Source organism: Strix uralensis, chromosome 6, assembly GCF_047716275.1.
Source record: "Strix uralensis isolate ZFMK-TIS-50842 chromosome 6, bStrUra1, whole genome shotgun sequence".
NCBI lineage: Eukaryota > Metazoa > Chordata > Aves > Strigiformes > Strigidae > Strix > Strix uralensis.
In genome coordinates, this window is record NC_133977.1 from 31,572,630 (window position 1) to 31,591,123 (window position 18,494).

The 18,494-nt window shown below is 41.7% G+C and overlaps 1 protein-coding gene and 1 long non-coding RNA gene across 2 annotated transcripts in view; both read left to right on the forward strand.

The window, feature by feature from the left end:
- The first annotated feature begins 1,385 nt into the window (after nt 1-1,385).
- Nucleotides 1,386-12,827, forward strand: LOC141945415 (uncharacterized). The gene is made up of 4 exons (XR_012629508.1): nt 1,386-1,571; nt 4,819-4,948; nt 12,045-12,103; nt 12,734-12,827. It is a non-coding gene; the product is annotated as an uncharacterized LOC141945415 (long non-coding RNA).
- A 3,853-nt stretch (nt 12,828-16,680) lies between these two features.
- Nucleotides 16,681-18,494, forward strand: part of RALB (RAS like proto-oncogene B) — a 52,139-nt gene continuing 50,325 nt past the window's right edge. The window contains exon 1 of the mRNA XM_074873565.1: nt 16,681-16,833. The gene's annotated coding sequence lies outside the window, so the exon portion shown is untranslated. The remainder of the gene's footprint in view (nt 16,834-18,494) is intronic.

Below are 18,494 nucleotides of genomic sequence, written 5' to 3' on the forward strand. Positions count from 1 at the left end.
CCTTGATGCCAACAGTTACTGGGCTGCACCATCAAATGGAAAAAAACCAAACCCACATAATTTCAATATATAAAGGAGACAGCAAGCATATGAGTAACTTTACACATACACATTGTCGCTCCAAATTCAAATGGAATTACTCATGTGAATAAAACTAGTGATATGCATGAGCCTGCACAATGTAGCCTAGATACCAGAGCAAAAGAAGGACCAACTCTTTTGTTAGGAGCCTGAAAAAATGTTTTGCAAGCTGTTTTCATATTCAGACTCCGAATGACAGGGTCCATTTTTGACTGGAGCCTGGCTTTCTGAAAAATCCTCACTCCCAGCTAACGAGGTCCAGTATTCATCCCAAGCCAGATGCACTCTGTCTTGGGTTTTGGATGGTTGCATTTCTTTGTTTGTCTTTTGCTCGGTAGAAAGCATTTTGTTGCTTTATGCTCTTTGATTGTGGAAAAGGGGATGAGCAAAAGGAGGGTGGCGAAATCTCCCAAACTGGAAGTGAGGGAACAAGAGCCCTGGCTTGGCCCTACCACAGGCCTCCTGCCCAGCGTCGCGGAAGTCGCAGGTCCCCTTTCCCCAGCGCTCTCGGGGCTGCAGAGCGCTGACGCCGCTTCCTTCCTTTCGTGCGCTTTGTTTCTTTCCGTACGTACCTCGGGGCGAAAGCAGCCTGGTGTCCAGCCGGCACGGCTGGCCAAGGGTAGCGCAGTACCGCTGCGATTCTGTACCGGAGCGCTGTCTCGGTGCTCCCGGCGATGCCGTGCCGGCCTTACAGCCGCTCCGTGCCCTCGCCACCGCCCCCTCTCCCCCTCTCCGGGGGGCAGCGCCGGCCTCCGGGCGCTGGCTCCGGCCGCAGCAGGTGCCGCGGGCGGCCTCACCTCCGCACTGCCCGCTCCCCTCCGGGGCCGCTGATCCACCTCGGCCGGGGCTTGGTCCTGACAGCACATGGAACAGAAAAAAAACCAAAAAAAACCCCCCAAAAAAACCCCCCCAAAAAACCCAAACCAAACCCACACGAAAAGAGGGAAAATAAGTCTCGTGAGTCAGCACCGGGTCAGAGTAAGCCCAGCCGGGCTGCGCCCGCTACCCCCCCTCAGGTTTGCCCTCACAGGCGCACACCGCACCCCCCTGCCCCCCAGGGACTGAACGGCGACACTCGCACCCGACCCCGGAGGAGGAGGAGGAGGGGGACACATACCCCCCTCTCCTCCCGCAGTACCCGGGCGGCCCGTGCCGCGGCGGGCGCGAATCCCGCCAGCCCGGAGCGCGGCCCCTCCGCCCGGCGGCCGCCGGGCACAGCGTGAGGCGAGGGGCCCTGCGGGGCCTGTCCCGCTCGGCCGGCAGCACCCGGGGGCGAAACCGCGTCCCTGGGGCGGCCGCCGGGCGCCTCCGCCCGCCTCCTCCCTCTCCCCGGGCTCCCCCTCACCTCCCGAGGGCGGCGGGCGGGAGGCGCGGGCCCTGCCCCAAGCCTGCGCGGCCCGGCCCGGCCCGGCGGGATGGGTGCGCTGCCGGCTGCCCGCGCCGCGGCTGTTCGTCCTCCCCTGGGTGGGGACAGGCTCCGGGAGGAGCCGGTGGGTATCGCGGCCCCGCGGCGAGCCCGACGTGACCGGGGGCGGGGGGGGGGGAGGACCGGACCCGCCTGCCGGCGGGGTCCCCTGGGCGGCGGCGGGGCAGCGGGCGCTGCCCCGGGCGGAGGGAGGGCCGGGCCGGGCGGAGGCGCCGGGGGCTCCCGCGGGCCGTGTCCGTGCCGGGAGGGACGGGCCGTAGCCGTTCCCTGCCGTGACATAGCCCTGCTCTTCGCGAGGAATGCATAAAACCTTGTTTCTGGCCCGAACGCAGCCAGAAAGAAACTTTTTTTTCCTTTTTTTTTTTTTTTTTTTGGTGGTGGTGGGAACGGGGAGCACGGAGAGCAGTTGTTTGTTTCTGCACCCAGTTCCAAGCCCTTTTAAGTCAGCATTTAGCCCAAAGATCCCTCTCTGTACGCCTTCCTCTGAGCCACAGCCCCAGCGCCTGCTTGGACTTGCATCCTTGGCTTTCTGCTCATAGGCTTCAGCTTCCACGGGGTTTGCTTTTTTTTTTCCTTTCCATTTCTCCTTTACAGCTACATAAGGCTTCATAAAACAGTTAGAAATGAAACTCCCCCGCCCACACGTGCCTCTCTTTTCCATGTTGACATGTTTTCCTGCTTTGGGGTGGAGGCTACTCCATTTTCCTTAGTATTGCTCCTAAAAAGGAAAGAGCGTAATTGTTTTTTCAAGTTACTGTGAGGCCGATAGATACACCCAGTCCATAGCAACGCAAAGCATGTGGCCTGGACTATATGGATAATATCAGTACCTTTAATTATAGTATATTATGCATAATATATCTGAGGATGGTAGCAATATATGCTGCTGAATTTCTCATGCTAGGACTTTAGGCGTTATTGAGAGGCCAGTTCAGAACTACAGTGCAAAACTTTCCCCAGACCCTCTTAATTGCCTCCTGCTAGGAATTAAAAAAAAAAAAAAAAAAAAAAAAAACAAAAAAACAAAAAAACCACCACACAAACCCAAACCCCAAAACAAACCCACACATTTTTCATAAAAAGAACTCTGAGATCATTAGCTAACATTTGGAAGTCCCTCAAATTAACATGCGTGAAGGACTGTGGCCAAACTCCCACTGGCTCCCATAAAAGCAGTAATCAGTCCTTCAAGCAAGATTCTCTACAAAATAACACCCAGAAGCCCCTGCAGAAGGGATTGCCAATCTCACCATCTGACTAGATTAAAAACAGCAGTAACAATGTGATAATTGACAGGAGAAACTTCCCTGACAAGGAATGAATCAGTGTTTATTTTTAGCCTTTTTCCCAAACGCGTTATTTAAACAAAAGATTAACTAATTATTTCCGTCGTTATATTGTCCACACTAGAAACAGGAGGTGGCAGATCCTTATGTATCTGCAGGGAGCACTTTGTTTTGGCTCATCCTTCGAGGTCTGCACCCTGGACAAACGCGATTGTGCCAGTTGTCCTTTCATTTCTAGTCCAATCAAATGTGAAAAGTATCAAGGTTTCACTAAATTTAGACAACACCCCAATCAATATTTTTCATTTCCTAAATAGGAAAAAGGTTTCCACAAAAAAGGTTTCAGAAAATGCAAATCGTGATTTTCTCTGTACCCCACCTTTGCTCCAAAGCTTCACTTGGACAAGTCAGTATTAATCCTGTCACTGCAACTGCCCGCTGCAGCCTTTTGCAATGACAGAGCACTCACATTCCAAGAAGATAAGGTTGCTCTACCTGTGCACAGGAGCCAGCAATAAAATCTTGTCTAGGAGAAGGCAGCTCACCCGAGAAAACATTGTCAAAAGATTTGTCCCATTTTATGCAAGAAAACAGTGTCAATCCCCAAAATACCAAATAATATCTATGTTTCTGGTAATAAGCTTTTGTGTTCTGCTTTGTTTTGAAGAGGGAACTTGAAGCTTTTTTCTTAAATTTTGACTGAATAGTGGATTGCAGCATGGGTTTCATTAGCATAAAAGGAATCAAACTTCTTTGAAAATGTCTGAGGACACATTTTTTTGGCTTATCTGCTATGGAACTAATAAACTTAAATGACCCTTTGTTTCATTTTACCAGATACCTGTAACATGAGGATTGCTACAAAACATGCAAGGAGCCGATTTACTGGTCTCTTACTTCTCATAGTCTCAAAGCAATTGTACCACACTAAATTCATAGGTCAAATCATATTAGTTTTACTCCTGAAGAATGAGACCCATTTTCAGCATTCAAGTATTTATTCTTCAATGGAAAATGTTTGTGTAGAATTTCTTTTCCGCAGTCCTTAATGTTTCAGATAATTTTGGATATGACTACTTAGGTTAGGCCAATTCTAGGTAAAATAGTTTATTTGTACCATTTTAGTGCATACCTGATCATTCTTGAACAGAGTGAAATATGAAGTAGAAGAAGTAGATGACCACAGAAATAATGGATAAATTATCAGTTCCTTTATATGCAGCCCACTGGTCTCTTACAGAGGTTAGAGGGAGAAAATCCACTGTTGTATTGCTCATAGGAGCAAGTTGAATCTTTGGTATCTCATCTCACATGTTAGTGCAAGAGATGCATCAAAATAGAATTTTACCTAGAAATAAATGTATCCTTCCTTCTGTTTCTACATCTCCTGAAGAGACCACTGCAGAAATGGCTGCTCACTGAGATGAGGTCTGTACCTTGCAACTACATGCCTGCAAATGCTATCTGCAGTGGTGACCCCACAACCCCAGATAATTTAATTTCTGTTTAGAAGTAAGATGAATGTAGAACACTAACAGGAACATTGTACAAAATTATTTAATCTGTGGGCAATCAGGCCAAACAAATCCATGAATCATTCACAGTCATTCATACGCGTCTGCATTGCAAGAGATACGGTTAACTACAAAGGAAGACATTACAGATGGGGGGGGGAGGGTGAGACAGAGAATAAGGTAGATCAGTAAAATCTGCATGAAATACAGGGGGGTTTAACCATAATTTACTTTATTTGCCACAGGCCAAGTCCAAAAAATAAGGGTTTAGGGCAGAATTTGAGCTCCTGAAACTAAAACAGAGATAGTGAAAAAAAACCCAGCTGTGTCTGACTTTGCATCATGCCTAAATTCCCAAGGCACCTTACATGTTTTTACATAAGCTACTCTGCTGTATAGAGTCTCTCTGTAATTGCCCAGATCTGCACCTGTTCAACAGGGCTAAGCAGCTTGGCACTCATTCGTATCTCAACTCAATCAGGAACTAAAAACTGTGTGTTACTCCGTTCAGGTTCCCAGAGCGGCTCAGTTCAAGAGGTGATCTTCAAACCCCTCTAATGGATGCCAGTGGGACTGAGTCTTCACAACTGCAACTGTACCTGTTCTCTCTAAAAAGACATTTTTATGATATACTGGAGCAGGTAAAGCATTTATCTTGGAAGTGGAAGGTCTGAGTTCAGGGCCTGTTCTTCGCAGATCAGAGATATCAGTAGTCACATTGATGTCTGGATGCATAACTATTCACCTGAAACCTGCCTCAAAGCTTGATCACTCTCACTCTCAACTCCATCCTCTGCACAGGACACGTCTAGAGCGGGTGGGGAAGCTCTGTCCAAGGATGCTCAGATTAGCATTGACGTGTTCCTATCAGAACTGAGTAATGCCATGCCATCAGAGGGGGCTAAAAAGTAGCAGAGTTCATTAGCTGAGATGAAGCATACGTTACGATGATGGTACATACTGCTTCTGAGTCTAGCTAGCCCAGGAGCCTCCCACTTCAGTATGTTCCTACTCTCAAGCAAGCAACAATCTATACTCATCATCTAAACTATGTCAATATGGAAAACAGATTAAAAAAAAAAAAAAAAAAGATATGTTATTGATCTTTAACAAAAGTGTTTCTCTCAGCCTGGCGTGAGCTACTCGGGAGTTTGGATTTGCAGCTATCAGATTGGTATGTATAACCAGTACCGGCTACTAGTCAACTCTCCGGGAATGTCTTCGGCAAATACAGATTTGGGAATTACCGCTGGATGGCACTCTTGTGCCACAGAGTGCGTAACTCTATGTGATTTTATTTGGCTGCAAATACAGACATCTTTTAAAGAAAAAGAACCAAGTTCACGTCTTCCTTATACCATCATAAATTTGGAGTGGCTTCACGTAAGGCATTCAGTTTAATTTATGGTTGCACTACCATAAGTGGGAGAAGAACACAAACCAGATGTTGAGAAGCAATATTTTGGCTATTCTATTGATAAAGTTTTGAACAATTTATGAAACTTAAATGCAAGGAACAGACATAGAGGCTGTGGCCACGAAAGACCAAGAGCACCCAGCTTCAGTCTTCTGTGTTGCTACAGGTTTCACTAAATTCTAATAATCGACCCTAATGTTTTCTTACGTGCCAGTTTTTTTACCCTTAAGGCTGCTATACTATACACACTATTCTATAAAGATACAAGAAAATTCTTCTATGACTGGCTGTAAAACAAGAAGCTATCTTCATTCCAGAATCCAACATCTGAAGTCTTTGTTTTAAAGCTTCCAGCCTAAATATTTAAAAAGTTTGGAGAATATTTCAGTCATTTCTAATGCCAAATATTATGCTTTTATTTTTAAATATTTGAAAAATGGCTCAATTATTTTCACATAGAATAATCATTCTGCAAAAGTCGATATTTTTTTCAGAAATTGTTTCGGTTTTTGAGAAGAAATCAATTTTGGACTAAATTGGCATTTTTAAAAGTGGTGATTATCTCAGCTCTCTAGTGAAATAGAATCATATCCACAATAACTCTTTAATAAAGATAACACATTTGGCTTAATGTACTGTACATGTGTTATGTATCTATGCAGTGTATGGGAAAATACCAGGAAATTTCTCCAAATACATTTTAACACCAGGGAAATATCTTTATTACATTTGTGCTTCTGCTCCTTTTCTGTTGGTATAGATGGTGACACCTCTCACCCGTGTAAATAGCTTCAGTTCCCCCAACCCCAAATCTGTACAGTACTCTGAATATCAGGAATGTCTGACAAGTTCAAGAACTCTTTCAGCAAAGTCATCTCCACCTTCACTTCCACCAAAACTAACAAGAGAGCTAGTCATCAATTTAAGCTGAGGCTTTTTCTATTTGGGGACAGGTTAGCGTATCTCTGGTTTCAGCCAGGGAAGGAAGTGCTTAGAGTGTTTTATCACAGCCAGCTCTTGTGATCTACTTGGCATAACTGGAAGAAGGAAATTGTGTAAGTATGGGCTAAAGCTTATTCTTGGGAAATGCATAGTCCCATGGACTTGGGATCTTTAATGTATATTTTAGTTATCTCTTGTATGCTGTCACTCCAGTTCTCTATTTGTAGCATGAGAATAATATCACACTAATTCTGTGATGCTTGACAGAAGAGTGTGTGTGCTAAATGTACTCAGAGGCAAACTTGGCAGGCTCAGGGTAAGAACGTTTCAGCACACCTTTCCTGCCCTCCCTGGTTTTGGCTTATTCTGAGGGTCACCATGGCCCTCGCATAATTTGGTCACTCTAGGAAGATGCTCTAAATTAAGAATTGGCTGTTGTGGCTGAATAACACAACCACCTGAATCTATTCAGAGAATAGGATGGAAACTATTGTCTTCTCACACTTCTGCCCTTCCATCCTTCCATTTTATGGCGGGACTTACAGCATCCACAGTTGACAGGATGGTCTGCAATTACCCTATAAACAACCTGTGACTCCGCCCACTTTCTTTTATGTACTGTCATCATTTACTGAATAGCTGGTAGTTAACCTAATTTTAAAAATCTATTTTATGGTAATACCCCAGGGCTTTGCTCTTATTTCTGGTTTCTTTGTGCTAGCTATTGTAGATATTGGTAGTTGAGAGAGACACCGCTGTGGAGATCTCACAAGCTGTAGGTAGCACAAGTGGAGAACTGAGATCCAGGGAAATGAAGTGATTTGCCCAAGGTCACATGCTAAATTTGTGGCAGTGCTAATCTACCCGATCTAATTATCTAAGGCATGTAGGCACCAATGCATGTTCTGGTGTATGTATCAGCCACAGGAATGCTAAACTGGGAAAATTCATTTGGGAAAATAAAAGGGAAAAAAAAAAAAAAAAAAAACAAGAAAGAAAAAAGGCATACTTGAAGACTTGCAAGAAATTTCTGCTTTCCCATTCTTTGAATACTTTGGAAATACATAAGCTCTTGGGATATGCATTTTAAAATGTTGTTTCAAACTGGAATAACATCTGTTAAATGTAGCCAAGAAACATCTGGCTTTCCGTTCCTGGAACCCTGAGCTGAGGTGGCCGTTTTCCTATCAGCTGTGCCGTGGAGTGAAATTGGTTCAACAGGTCATTCTGTTCTCTCCATTTCTTAGTTCTCAGTTTCCTATTAAAAAGATGACCAACAATGAGAGTAAGCAGGAGGGGAAAGGAGATTCTGTGTAATGTAATTAGCCTGTGAAAAAAATCATAACATTTAGCTTCAGACTAAGATAACTGGTGAGAGCAGAGCTATTAAGCATTAGAAAGAACACCAGGGATTTTATGGAATTGTAAGCTTTATTAGCCCCCAAATGTTTTCTCTTTCACCAGTGGAAATAACAATTTGATACTAATCCCACTGAAAACAATGAAAATCTCACATTGGTGGTCACTGGGATCTGGATTTGACCCTGTCAGGTATCACTGGTATCACGGCCTAGTGGAAGCTGATCACTGGTACTCAGTATATCAATTGCAAGATTGTCATTAACTATCATCTGAGCAGCTCTAGACAATGCAGTAATTGAAGGGCCAGAAATGGTTGATGCAGTGTATACACCATCTCTTCAACAATTGCTCACTCCAGTGGAGTTAATCTGAGGACAGCTGGGAGGGAGAACCAGAAGAGTTCAAAGGCATCAAGTAGAGAAAACCATAAGCATATTGTATAGGTTTTAGTTCTTACATTCCCAGCTTTGATAATGTCTTGGACAAACAAATACGTTCTTGAGAACTGCATAATTTTTTCCTTCCATTTCTTAAGAACAGGATCAAGACTCATAAAGGCATCTAGATGCTTATGCTCCCCCTGAAATCATCAGGCATTAAAAGCATAAATAACACTGAGAACATGCACCATGATCTGATATTTAATTAGCAGTGAAAATCTGTATCATTCAGTCAGTGGCATTAAAACTAGGAGACTAGTAACAGTGAGGTTGCAGAACCCTGTGTATGTATCCTTATTGAAAAATGGCAGCACCCGTGTTTTTCAGGACAAATCTTGAAAACGGCTGGGAAAAGAAATGCTGTGGCCTTCAGACATGAACCTTTTGGTGACGCAAAAAGGCCAAAAGGCCATCGGAGTCCTATTTCTTATACAGATGTAATTTGCCACCACTCACGTGACTTGAAAAGCAAAACTGATCTGGAGGAAGGGTTTCTTCAGTTTTTTTCCTTAGCTGTGACCTTTCCCTTCCCAGTCCATAGATTTAAAATACCAAGGAATTGAGTCCTAATCTGAGGAAGAGTTTCCAAAACAGAATTAGAGATGCAGCACTTTCTGTGGTAGGGTCTTACAAAGTGCTGATGGTATAAATTAACTGATGGGGGTCAGGTCTGTGTGCATAGAGGAAACTTGCTAAAGGCAGATAGGGTACAGGAAGGTAAAAGGGAGTTGTACAGCTCGTAGGCGGTTGCAAGCAGCTTCCTGACACTATTTACTTGGTGAAACATTTTGTTTCCTTCAGAGCAGTGATTGACTTTTCTTTCACAATCACCAGTATAAGTCAAAAGTCTTTATTGGTATCACGTCTGGTTCACAGTGCCCAACATTCACAGTCTGATACTGAAGTGACCATTCCCCAGCTAGTCTGTAATTATCTAAATCCATGTAGTGATATGGTCCACCCATACTCCAACTACACTACAGTCAAATGTATGCTTTAAATAAAAAAGGTCTAGTCTGACTGTCAAGGAAGGCTGCACCATTTTACTTCACCTGATCTAGTGGAAGGTTTTACAGCCTGATCTAGTGGAAGGTGTCCCTGCCCATGGCAGGGGGTTGGAACCAGATGATCTTTAAGGTCCCTTCCAACCCAAACCGTTCTATGATTCCTGAAAAGCAGAAAAAGTCAGTAACACAAATGTATATGGAAAATGCTGTTGTCAATGAATAGTTGGGAATGGAATGACCCGGTTTACTCTGTGATCCATGGGTTTGTAGCCTGTTTTGCTCAATGTCATCTTCATCTGCTGTCTTCAGCCTCACCTGATTTTTGTATTTGCCATATATACACTTTGTCCAAACACAGTTACATTTGTTGTGTTTGGCACATCAGTATTTGGAATTGCCATGATTTATAGAATCACACTCAGTGGTGTGATTCAAAGGACCCGCATTTATTACAGAAAAACCCTGCATGCTGTGAGCACAAACATGCTTCTACACTGCTTGAGTTCCAACTTAGTCCCGTTGATGCGATGATGGATTTTCCCGTATCTGGAGCTTTACGTAGGAACGAGGGACATCTAGTGGCTCAGTAGAATATAGCAAATGAAGATGTTGCTCTCAAAAACGTACATTGTTGTGCAAAGTAGACAATTCAGTGAAAATTAGACTCAATTAAAGATTTTCTCAGTGGTTGAAATGCAATTTGAATATAAGAAATTACTTTAGCTAGGAGTCGAATAATCTGTGTGAATTTTGATTAATTTTACTGAATATTGAATATTCATATATAATGAATATTATTTTTGATTGATGAATTTTATTTGTGTGTTTCTATCTTCTTGTGAAAAGGCGAGCTGACTTTGAAACTTACACAGGTTAAAATGTATTTGCTACCTATTTTCAGGAGGACATAACATCCTCTTTCTTTAGGAGAAGCTGGAGTACGGGATAGGTGGATAAGAAACAGGAACAAATCACACAACACTGCCCTGTACATTTTTTCTTCCCCCAGATGAACACATTTATTTTATGCATGGTAATTCAGGATATGATTAATTAGACTAGATAATACCTGATAACTTACAATGACTAATAACAACTGTGAAGAGCAGTTAAATGGAGAACTTTCTCTGTAATGTGTTTCCTATTTTAATACTTAAATAATGACTTTCTTTAACAAGTAACCCACTCTGAGTCATGCTTTCCTCTCTCTCCTTTGTTCTTATCCAAACCAATAACTACGTGGCATCCCAACAGCTTTTATTACAAACGATGAGATGCACATTGGAGAAGTAAAACTATCTGCATTGAATTATAAGCCGTTTTTGTATTGTGAGCCTGTGTTTGTATTAGGTTTGCTATTCTGTCTTTTTCTATTCCATACAGAAAGTCCAGATGGACTATGTTAGTCTATTATGCTGCTCAGACCAGGGACAGTGCTTGACCTCTCCTGGAATAACTGAAATTGAGACCAACATCAGGCAGTCAAGGGCTGTCACCTCTGAATGTCTCTTATCCTAACCCCACAAAACAAGTAATTCAATTTATGCAGAGAGATGGAGTATTTTGGCTGGAGCATATGACTAAATGAGGCAGCGTACATGTAAAGAGGGAAGCTTCTTTGCAAATGAGAGCAAATCATTGCCAAATACTAAAACAAATAATCTGGAGAGAGCAGCAGGAGGTATTTTGTCTCACCTGAGATGCTGATAAAACCTGGAAGCCACAGGAGTGAGATCAGACTGAGAAAAGACGAATCACTTGTTATTTTGCAAAGATATGTAACTCAGGAGGTTTTTTTAAGAGTAAGAAGTGATGATAAAGAGAATCCTTTGCTAAACAAGTGGATTTTTTCTTCCCTTTTCCCTCTGAACAGGCTAAACTAGAAGCTTGTAGGCCTTGGTGAAACTAAGAAAACCATGAATAAAAAAGCAAAGGGTTCTCTCATTCTGACACACCAGTTTCAGCTCCGTATCCTATGCCAGGGTTCAGAGAGGGATTCCCAGCCTATGTATGTGCCATTAAAATGATATAGGAACAGTTATTTAAACACTGCTCAGATTGTATTAGGGGCTTGGGTCCAGTGGTTCAGGCTGGTGTTGTGGGGAGTTGAATTTACCAAGTTTATTGCTTCATCAAGGTACACTGGAAGCAGAAACTTTATTAAGGTCCTATGATTAATGAGTAGTGAACACACTGAGTATATGATAGCCCCCAGATCATAAAACTATTTACTTAGAGAGAGGTATTAGCAGCCTTTATTTATGTGCTAGAGTTTTCAGGTTTTAAACTCACAAACTTTTAAGTGCACTATCAGGCACAAAGTTATATTGTTGAGGTCCCATTTATCTCCAAATTTGTTTCAACAATAGTTCATTGTAAAGAGAAGTTGCAATGAAGAGTTTCCAGAGGATTTTTCTGTTTGGACCTCTTGTGAAGGCTATATTTAGGATGTGAACACAGGTATACCAAAACCCTATTGCTGATCACATTCAGACTGCATTTACCAGTGTTAGGGAAGAATTAACTGAATTTGTTTTAGCTGGCAAATAATCAAGTCTCTCTATTTCAGACACTTCTGGGAAAGAACGGCAAAGCTAATGTACACCTGACCATATGAAGTACCCTGATGTAAGTATTGTCAACTACCCAGATGAAGAAAAAGAAGCTGGCTGGCATTTTAACCAATATTTATTGAATGAGAAGTAATGACTTCTTAAATCTCTACTTACCGTTGCCACTGCGAGGTTCTGGTTACCACATTACCACTTTAGTGAGTAATAGGGCAGTACAAAATGAATCTAAAGTTACATGAACTTTAGACTGAATAATTTCCCTTGTGAAAAGATCTAGGAAAAATTATCAGTCCTGTACTGACCCAAGATTAGGTGAAAAGAGCATATGTTGGGGAAAGGTTGAAGTATGCCTTGCACAGATCATTAGCAGAAAGGGTAAATGGGTGAGCTGAGACTCAGCACCTGACATCCTTCAAGCGTGAGGTCTGTTACAATGCTGGAAATCAGCCTAGGACTCCTCTGCTCTTACTTCTGTTGGTGTTGGAGTGCCAACAGCAAAAAAGCTATGACTATACATCTCAGGCTTCCATTCCTGCTGCCCTAGTGCTTTGCCCCTGGCCTTATGCAGGGATGGGTACATATTTATTAACTAGTACAGGCAGACACAAATTTCCATTGACTAATCTTCCTCTGGCAAGGTGAGTCATCATATAGAGAAGGTTGTTTCTGCTTGTTCTCTGTTCAGATTATAATCCAGTCAGAGCTCCAAAAAAGGCCAGGCCAGTAGCTTCAACACCTATGACCATTTCTGTTCTCCCATGGTAACAGAGGGAAACTTGGAGCGATGTCTGTAACTTCAGGCTTTCTGCAGGGAAAGATATTCCTTGGAAATTACTTTGAAAGAAGCTGGCAAGGATCCTGGTAAGAACTTAACCTTTTCTGTCCGTGTTTCTCCATCTGTCAAAACAAGGCATAATCCTTCCCTACTTCACAACGACATTGTGAGGACTCATCAGTGAACGTGCTTACATCACTAAATGTTATTTCCTGCTCTAAATCACATAGACTTTAGTTCTTAGGAACACAAACTCATCTCGCCCTTCCTAAAGATCTTTTCCCTCTTTTCACAAATCCCTATTCCTCTTTGTTTTCTGCTACGGCAAAATGCAATTGCTGCTAGTGTTGCTCTTGGACACCTGAGAGCAATTTTAACAGTTGCACTGAATTTTCCTGAGCAATTAAATAATCAGCAAAGGAAAAGAATTCTTCTTCAATTTCTGTTTTTCCTTTTTATTGGTGTTAGAAAATGATTTATACCTCATAGTGCTCATAAAATTTCCCATCATTACTCCAACCCCTCAGTATTTTCATGAAGAACAATCTTTACATATATTTATAAAGCATCTTTTAGTACAGAGATCCCTGAGAGAATCAACTGTGATCAAAACTGGTATTATCTATAAACAAACTCCAGGATAAATATCATGTGTTGTCTATGTTTTTATGCTGCAGGACCTGTACCTCTTTCTACAGAAAGGCAACTTTTCCTGGAATGGAACAGTAGACACCAAAATATCTGCACAGTCTTAAATGTGAAGTGCACTATCCAACTGAAATTGAACAGGGAACCTAAGAAAGCAAAATGACCTGCAAGCTCCTCTAATCAACTTCATGCCAGAACTGGCAAGATATTTTTAGCTATGGCACACTGTTGAAGGTTTTTTTAGGGATGTAAAAGGTACCCAAATCTGGAGGTGGTGACCATTTTAGTTATGGTCCTGCTGCCTTCTCATCATCGAAGTTATCCTCCCACACACAACCTTGCCTTTCTTTTCTCCCTCCCTGCCATGATCCCTTTTACTCCTGCTCATCGCTGTCTCTCCTACTGCCTTCTATAAAACTAAAATCTTGTATTTTCCTCATTTCCCCATATTATAGTTCCCTCCCATCCCTTTCTGAAGCTCCAAACTACTTCCCCGTCCAGGTTTACTACCAGATGCTGTATGTTAACGTGGCGAAACATCCCAGCCTTATATATGCACAGAGAAGTGTGAGTTACACTTCACAGTGAGGGTGGTCAAACCCTTAAACAGGATGCCCAGTGAGACTGGAACGTCCACCATTGGAGATATTCACACCTGGACCAGGCAAGGCGCTAAGCAACCTGACCTGACTTTGAAGATAGCCCTGTTCTGAGTAGGTAAAGGATGAGATGATCTCCAGTGATTCCTTCTGATCAAAATTATTTCATGATTCCACCATTCTAACTAAATCTTGAAAGAAAATAGGAAGAGGAAGAACACACAAGAATCTAAAGGAAAGATGGCTTTCTGGCAAGAAGAAAAAGGAATACAACAAAACAAACCAGAGCTATGCACAATTAGTCTGCTTTTCATCTTGCTTGCACTGAAGTAATTCAGGATGAAGTTAGATGGATGTTAAAATCAGTAGAGAACCAAGAAGAGAATCAACACCAACATGCCTGTGATTAGTCTAGGCTTGCTTCATCTGTCTGGACTCAAGGGCTGGTTGTGTGTGTTGTCCTCAGAATATGCTCAGCTGCAATATTCCAAGGTACTATCTGTTTTATTTCCTGCAGATTCAGATTAGGAGCATAATGCAGGCAGTACCCCTTCTCCTCAGAGCTTGGGCTGAGCAATGACCCAAGTGCTGCAGCCAGATGTGTGCTGTAGAGTAACCTTGCTGGGGGGCTGGAGAAGAGTAGGAACAGACCAGAGGCACCCCTGCTCCCTGCAAGCAGCAGTTCCAGCTCCCTCATCCTCTGAACATATAGGAGTATGGTTTGCATTCCAGTGTGTGAATACACGAAATGTCCAATTCAAACCTGGAGCTGTGACAAGTCTACGCTGTTGTAGGAAATCTTCTCAAATGCAGATGATCACCTATATAGGTTTTATAGTACTACTAAAAATCAAGGCAAAAGCAGACAAACAGAAACATAAACGTAAACTGTATCCCAGTTTTTGAGGACTTCCCAAATTCTACAAAAGTGAATGTATTAGCGATCTTAATTCACACTCCTCAACCTCACACACAATTTATGTTTGCCCAATTTGAGATGTGACTACACTTTACCACACAGAACTAAAGATCCTTGATTCAGAAGTACAAGTAGTTAAAAAATCCCTAGAATCTTTATGAAGAAAATGATTCTGTGTTCCAGTTTATTTTACTACTACTGCTAGTTTATTTGGGAGACACATCACCACTGGATAACAAGCATTGATAATACCAGCATCTGTTTAATAAATATTATATTATAAAGTATTGTTCTTCCACTATCCTCTTAAATAGAACAAGTTCCTGAAATTGAAAGTCCAGTAACAAAGGGCAAAAATAGAACAAGAAATCTGGCAGCAAAATATTTCGTTTTAAACAATAGAGCTGCAGAGCAACACCCTGTTGTACAGCTCAGTAGAAGGGTACTGACAAATACTGAAGCATGAAATGTCCAATCACTAAACTGCTTTGATATGATGAAGTTCCCCGAAATCCAAGCCATTAAACCAAAAGCCAATACAGGAGCTTGAAAATGATGGTAAACTATAACATATAACTTATGGGTGGCCTTAATGCTGAATCTGGGATGAATTACATGAAAAAATTAACAGGAAATTTTTAACAAAAAAAAAAAAAAATCTGAAAGGCAAGCACAATGACTGCCATAACAGAGAATTTAGCAATTCCAAACACAACATAAAAATGTTGTGTGCTTGAAGGCTGGGCTAAATTTTCCTCTGAGAGTGTTTTATGGGATTATAACAGAAACAAAAATATCCTGACAACTTGAGAGAAAAATGAGTGACTTATTAGACCATTTGATAAAGCTGGAAAGAACAGACAAGCTTGCAGGCATGCAGGTGCTTCTTTGGATCTGAAATAGAAACAGCAAACTTCAAAACTAAATCCAGGTTAAGAACAATTCTGCTGAGTTAGGACATCTGCTTTGCTTCAAATGTTTATTAATTTATTTTTTAAAGGCTATAAATGATGACCTGGGAAATAAATTTATAATAATATAGCCCTGTAAATGGATTATTATTTCTAAAGCAGGCTTGCAATTAGAAAGGGATCTAAGGAGTAAAACTTACCCCAGCAAATCTGCACAAAATCACATTGACTTTCCATGAGATTTACAAGCCTGTTTGCTTACATTTCTTTAGAAAATATTAATTGGATTCCTAAGTCACTTAGGTGCTTTAGAAGATTTTACTTTCACTGAAAAAGGCAATAAACAAGTCAAGGAACTGCCAAGGAGTGAGTACACATGGGTCCTTGTTGCTTACACAAACCCAACTGTGGCTGCAGAGCCAGCTATGCTGGGGACTGGTGTGTTTGCCTGAACAGACCTGGTAACAAGCTCAAAGCTTAAGATCTGCCATAAGCACAGACAATGCCAGGCAACACTAAGCAATGCTCTGAGGCAGCTCGCCTGTAATACATCTCTTAAGCTAGTCCTAGTAGTGATATAAATACTGTTTTCTAAGTTTGTTTGTATTTACTGAAAATTTTCACTGGCAGGGGTAGGGAAGGTGAAGCAGAAAAGTAATATTCTGCTATTGGCCATTCAGGAATTTTTAAGCTGTTACTTTTTCAATCATCTACAACAGTTTCCTTGTTTTTAGAATGAGTACATGATATCATATCCTGAGCCCTTCCCTTTTCTTGCAGCTTTCTGAGGCACTAGGAGGAGTCCAGCTACAGTCATTGTGTGAATTGGTCTGTAATACTGTAGCCGAGCTGCCTCTGTCATCGTCCGCCTGCCTGCCTTATTCATACTCCGTAAGAAAGTGCTGCTCTAGGACGAACAACCCTTTAAACACAGTGAGTATCAGCTAAGAAAGCAAACAATCTATCTAGCTTGTAAAGTTGCATCGGAGAAAGATCACTTCTCTATGTATTTACATGTATGTGCGGTTAGGGACACAAATACAAGCAAAAGGAGAACTTGCTGTCATTATCCATCACTGAAGTGAGAGAGAAAGGAGATTCCTGGCCCAGCTGTGATGAGAACATGGGTAGCAGCAATGCAGGAGGCTCTGGGGTGCAGAGACTGAATTAAAAGTGTGGGCTAGGTGTAGGAAAAGGCCAAGGTACATGTACTTGTGTGAGGCAACATACCTATTCGCTGTGGACAGACAGGAAAAAACAACTGCTAAAACGTATACACAAACAGCTGTGCCTGAGCACATGGCATTGTGTTAATGCTGGATGACAAGCACCTCTTGTTTATTCTTGATCTTGCTTGACTTAATGAATGCAATAGTACTAGCTAGTAATAAACAAAATAAAAGGAGAATAAAAGAACTAGAACTAGTTTTCTGCACTAATTTCCACTCATCCTTAAAGCATACAGGCCAAGTAAACATTAACAGTGAATCACTGATTCTTTTTAGTGTGACTACATAACCCATGGTGGTGGTGGTGTTACTTCTGCACTTCTCCATCTTGGTCTTTATCTCTGAAACACAGAGCTAAAGGCTCTGCCATTCTTGGTGGAGGGCCTAACGTTTTGTCTAGATGGCTCTGCAATGCTAATTTAGTAGAAACTTGATAACTGTATCAATAATATATTTATAGTTTTATTTATAGTGTATGAATAACTTAGTATGATCCAGAATTTGAAGTGTAAAAATATTACAATGGAAGTAAATAATCAGCTTGCATTTATATCTGTCAAATTATATTGTAGAAGTTATTTATTAACCTAGAAAGTCACTTTTAAACAGATAGAACATCTGAATTTTCCTGTGCATGTTGCTCTGGTAGAGTACCAAATACCAACTTCATTTCAAAGTTGTAAAATACTTATGACCATGATACACACAAAGGCCTCACTCTGTTTTGAATGGAACCAACAGAAAGCAGTAGTGATAATTTTGTGAATATTTAAGATAACAATAACTGACTTCAGAAATGTGCAAATAAGTTGTGTCCTTTCCCCAAACCATCTTTGGTGAGGCAAGCAACTGTACAGGAAACACATAACCTTTGAATATTTATTGATCACACTACTTTATCCATGTTTCCTTTGCTCACTGTGGTTTTGATCAGTTCATCCATAGGATCACAGCACAATGTTAGTAAAAATCATTGCTTTTTGTTATTTGCTAAAATGCGTTGTGAGGTGAAAACTCCTCTTCAGTTATAAGTTGCTGGATCCTCTTCTGCTGCTGATGCAGTTTATTTTATGACAGAACAAACCTGCCATTTTCTACAACATAGTTATGATAAGAGTAGAAGGATGCTAAAGATGTGCTCCTGTGCTGCTTGGTCTAGCCTCAGTAACATCAAGATTGCTGCATTAGAGACAACCGTTAGTTGACCTACTCCAGGGTTCTGCCTCTGACAGTGACCTGTACTAGGTGCTTCTGACACAGTTGCAAGTAAGTCCAGAGTGATCAGCTGTTGAACAGGCTTCACAGGAGAATTTTTTTAATGCCCGTCAGCTATTAGTTGACTTGTACTGTGCAACATGAGGATTT